Below are 6,000 nucleotides of genomic sequence, written 5' to 3'. Positions count from 1 at the left end.
GTTTTATGAATCTGACAAACGTATTACAAAACAAATAGTATAAAGTTTACACTATGGAATAAATTGATCTATTACCATATAAGAATATTCTCTGTGTTGTATAAAAAACATTTTACTTTCTTTTATTCGTAATGCTGTTTTAAATACTTTTTGAAAAAATTATTCAAATACGAAGTACTTGTATTTTATTTTATTACATTTGTTTTTCATTAAAAAAATCGTATAATTATAACCAGGTTTAAAGAATAGTTTGTCTCTCTGAATGAAATACGATAGATTCACCATTCGAAAACTGAATAATATTAGCAGGGAAAATATATATTCTAATAGTATTTGACTTACTTTTTTGTGTATTATGTATATGTATACGTATATGAATTTTTTTATATGTATTCAGAATATGTTTATTTTAAATGGGTTCGAATACGTATTCCAAATACAAAATAAAATTATTTTTTAAAATACTGATTATATATGAACTTATAAAATATGTTTACATATGAATAATTACCATTTCATTTATTTCAAATAAATGTTTATGCACTATCATCCATATTGTTAAAATTATGATAGCTACCATAACATTTATAATAATCATAACTATAGAAATCCAATTCATATTTTTCTTTTTCATCAGTCCGCTCACATTTAGGCGTATCAATTTTTTCGTGAATTGTTTCGAGATTTGTCAATACCATGGACAGTGGATTATCGGAAAATACACGCCAAATTTGACATATGAATTTTCCAATAAAATTTAATTCATGACAGATGATGAGTATTAAAGACGTTATTTCGTTCATTTCCTGATCAATTTTTATGGTCTATAAAATAAAATATTATAAACACATTTCACAATTATAATTTATAACATAACTTCATATAGGTTGGTATTAATATAAAATCATTAAACTATTCTTTTATCTATTTGTTCTTCCAAAAGATAATGTGGTATATTTAACAAGTTTGTTATTGGAAATTAGCTATCATACTTCAAGAATTTATAAAGAGTGTAATAATATTATCATAAAAGTTTATAGGTCATCATTATATTGTAATATTAAAATTGTGTCATTTGAATGAACAATGTATCAAATACATAGACATCTGTTGACCAAATTAAATTTCAAATTATGGATGTTTTTCAATTTGCACCATACGATACTATTAAAATACATTAAAATATAGTTATTACCCATCGGTTGGCACGGTAGACGTTATACAAACCAACATAAATTAATGTATATCGCAAGACATAAAGCACCACCGACGTCTTATAATTGCTGTGGTAGTAATTTATACTGCCAACACCACAAATCAAAAAAACTTTGTTAAAATTATTTAATATTGATCTCACAATCATAATTAATTTTATTTCCAACTTAAGTACAAAAAAAAGAAATTGTAATAGCTTTTATAGATTTTTAAGATTTAAGGTGTGTGTTCTTTGCTGGTTTTTACTGAATTAAAACTACCTATTGTTTTAAATGTATTTACATAATATTTTTAAATTAATCGAAAATGAATAGGTAAAGGTAAAGTGAAAAACAAATATTATTTTTAAGTGCGATGCTCAATTTATATATTATACAATGCAATGTGTATTCTAGTTAAAGTACTTGATAATACATTGTTGTAGTAAATAATAAATTGATAGGTGCATTTATAATAACTATGTAATTTGTATGTTAAATTTATAATTGTTTTTATCGCATACCAAAACTATAATACTAAGAATACACGTATAAAATAAAGTATATAATATGTATCAATTGTCTGCGAAAAACAGTTCTTAGTGAAGGAAATCATTTGATATATAATTGCTATTATAGTAATTGACTTTACCAAGAATAATATAAAATATTTATTTTATACTGATCTCACACTCGTAATAACATTTTTTTCACAACTTAAGTACAAAAAATGTAATCTTAAGAACTATAGTGTTATAAGATTTTTAGAGTGTGACATTTACTGATTTTAACTGAATTAAACTAACTAATGTTTTAAATTTCTTTACAAAATTCACTTCTCTTTACATGGATTCACATAATATTTTAAAATGAATATTAGGAAAATTCGTTGAAGTGATAAACAAATATTATTAATAGTGAAATTCCCAAGATATATATATTATACAATGAGTGGAAAGGAGTAGGTATTAGGAGTAGGTATTAGAAGTAGTATTCTAAGTAAAGTTACTTATTAATAACATAATTGTAGTCAATACTTGTTATGTGCATTTATAATAATATTATAATTTTGTACGTTAAATCAATAACACAATTGACACATTATCATTTAGAATATTTTGCAAGTTGGTACTACGTATACCTATTTGTATCAATTGTCTTTATACTAAAAATAATGCTTTGCGAAAGCTTTTTGTCAACCTATATTAATAAGTGTATTTTATGATTAAATTGCTATTAAACATTAGTTTGTTTTAATTCAGTTATAATCCACAAAGGTCACACACCATAAATCCTAAAACACTATAGTAGTTATTACCATTTCTTTCTTTCAATCCTAACCGAAAATTAACGAATTGTTACCACGGTTAACCGTGGGTATCATATGATAATTGATGATGATGCATAAACATTTAAAACTAAACTAAATTGACGATAAAATATTGTAGGCTCTATGGACTTTACGTTAAAATGTAAGGCCAAGTACACCTTGCTCTGTAATTCATGAATCCACGCAACTCATGTCCAAAAAGTTATAGAGCGGAGCACACTGCGACTCCCAACTTATGTAAATAACCGTGAACAGTGTGCAGTAAAAACAAATAAAAATTTAAGATAAAAATTATATTGTTATAAGTAATGCACCTATTAATTTATTATTTATTACAACTATATTATTAATAAGTACATTACCTAGAATTCACTTTGCTTTGCATAATATAAAAATTAAGCATTGCATTTAAAAATAATATTTGTGTTTTTCACTCAACGATATTCCCTAGTATTAATTTTTTCTTAATTTTAAAATATTATTTAAATCCATTACTAAATACATTTAAAACAATAGTTGCTTATAATTCAGTTAAAATCAACAAAGGTTACACACCATTTTTTTGATTTATATGATTTTGTATTCAACCTGTTACCATATAAGAACAATAAGAACAATTGATGACTATGCTATAAAATAAAAAAATAAAAATAAAAATAAAAAATGTAGATTGGATGGAGTATAGAGGCCTTCCAGTGGAAACGTTCCTGACGAAATATTATTTTTTTATAATATATTAAACAGTTATTTTAGCCAAAACATCCAATTTTCATTCTATCATACTGATCGATCTAGTTATGTGATTATAATACTTTTTAAAACAGATTTGACTTCGTTATTATGTCTTCTTAAGATTAGTCAGTCCATTTTTCCCAATTTCCACCCCCTCTCCCCCAACATCTAAACATTTTGTTTGAATATTTTGAAATTTCAGAAATTTCAAACGTTGATAATTCTGGATTTATTCGCAAGCGTTTTATGTATTAGTTTTATTTGCAAGTGACATGATAATGATTAAACACATTTTACAAAATCGTCATTTTCAGATACCTCACAATTATTGCACTTTGAACAGTTCATAATATTAAATATCGATACGGAGCAGAGATAGATTCATGACCGATTCGAATGACTGTTAAGAACGAACTGATTTTATAATATGAATATTGAAATTTTAATAAACTCAGAAATCTATTCATCTATGTCATTAAATTTACAATCAGTGTTAGGAATAGGTAACAAAATAATCATCTTAATAATGATGGATATGGCCAAGGGTATTTATTCATTAAAAATTTTATTATTTAAAAAACAATTTAAGTTAACTTCTACAGAAGAAATGTCACTTAAAAAAATTTGTTGTTTCATTATTAAATGTTAATATGCTGAAGTGTGGTTCACTGATCCAAATACAATATAGCCACTTATTAATGATATACTTTTTATAAAAAAGTTATACAATTACAAAAACGACGACAAAAAAATAGCTGAAACTGTATTCAAGAAATGTATAAACCATTTGTGGTACTTTACTGATGAATGTGTGACATTTTCTATTTTCGACAATTGTGTTACCATTGAACAAAAAAGAAAAATGGCAAATAAAATGTTAATGAATGAGCTTGAAGAGTATGAAGAAGTAGGAGAAGCTAAAAAAAAGCATTCATTGAAAATTGAAGACATCCCTAATTTCATAAACCAAGTTTTACCAGGTGATTTAATTACATATAAATCAATAAATATGTTTGATAGATTTAATATTCAGACTAATTTTTTATCACTGGATCCAATATACTCGGAAGAAAATGAAGAATAAAAAAGGAAAAGAGATATAGTTGAATCATTAAAAGTCGTTAACAATACCGTCGAACGTCATGTTAAGCTGATAGAACAATTTAATTCTAAATTACCAAAAATTAAGAACACAAGCAGTTTTTGTTACAAGTAAATTCATGGGTTCCGAATAATTTTAAATACCTATCCGGAATGTGGGTTTAATCAAAAGTATGAGAAATATTAGAAAACTCATAGGTACCTATGATCATACATAGTTAATACACAAAGCAGTAATAACATTAAATTATGATAAAAGAATTATTTTATTTTTGAACCTAAAATAACCTATGCATAATTTCAAAATTCCGGTTCTATTCCGATACTATATTTATTAAAAGAAAGGTTTCGGTATCGATGCTGATTCTTAATATTTTAAAGGTTTCTGTTCCAACCCCTGGACTTATTACAGTAATTAAAAATATAGATCATAAATCCACAATATTGTTTTATGAGCCCATGAAGTTAGAATTTTCGTAAAATCGCGAAAACGTGCTAATTAATTAATATAATTAAAAATTCTAACCAACTATGATAGTTAGTTAAAAAATATTATTCATGGAAACTTGAAAAATTTAATTTATATTATTATATTTTATACAAACAATGTCCTTGTCAAATGCAATATTTTCGTATTCAACCTACTTGTTTTAATATATCAGAAAAGTCAATTATTTTAATAGCAATAAAATCATAAAATACCTACACTTATTAATATAGGTTGACAGACTGCTTTCGCAAAGCGATGTTTTTCGTATGCAATCGATACATATTTTATACGTTTAAGTACGTACGTATCTTGCCCATATAGGTATATTTTAAATGTTATTGTAATAGCGCTTCCAATAAAAACAAATATTAATTGAACATACAAATTATAATGTTATTATAAATTCACCTATCAATTAATTATGTATAAGTTCTTTACTTAGAACATTGCTATGTATAATATATAAATTGAGCATTGCACAATAATATTTGTTTTTCACTTCAAAAATATATTCACCAGTAATCATTTTTAATTTATAATAAATTATTATGTAAAAATCCATTTGTTAATACATTTAAAACAATAGGAGGTCAACATTTGATATTCTCAATAGCTTTCAAATGCGCAGGGAAAAACAAAGCAAGAATAAGAAAATTTAAGGAAAAAAGAATATCTTACAAAAAATCGTTTTTCGACAGAACTGATTTTAGTTTTTGGTGTAAATCTAAAACAAATAACCGTAGATACATGAAATGTCCAGGTTTTCCACTGAGTTACAGATGTGCCGCCGAGTCATGGCGCAAAACGAAAGTCTAAGAGGGCTAGCCCAGGCCGGTTCGTGAATAGGACACTGGACAAGATGTCTAGAACGGCGGAAAAACTCAATTTAAATTAATTAGGAATTTTTTTTTTAATTTTACCTTTTCAGTAAGTATTATGAAGTAGGTAAATTTTTAGATTATTAAAATTAAAATCAATTATGCTGCAGACAATACGCAACATATATAGGTAATATTATGGTGTTTATGAGTTGTATAGATAATATTGAACGTTTCCGACAATGGATATTTTTCAAAATATATTTAAATAAATTTAATATTTAACAACTGTGACCTTAACAGGTAATAATAATAATATTAAATTACCGATTATGC

The sequence above is a fragment of the Acyrthosiphon pisum genome, chromosome X, assembly GCF_005508785.2.
Source record: "Acyrthosiphon pisum isolate AL4f chromosome X, pea_aphid_22Mar2018_4r6ur, whole genome shotgun sequence".
NCBI classification, from domain to species: Eukaryota; Metazoa; Arthropoda; class Insecta; order Hemiptera; family Aphididae; genus Acyrthosiphon; species Acyrthosiphon pisum.
The sequence above is the reverse complement of the archived record's forward strand: the minus strand, read 5'-3'. Positions refer to the sequence as shown.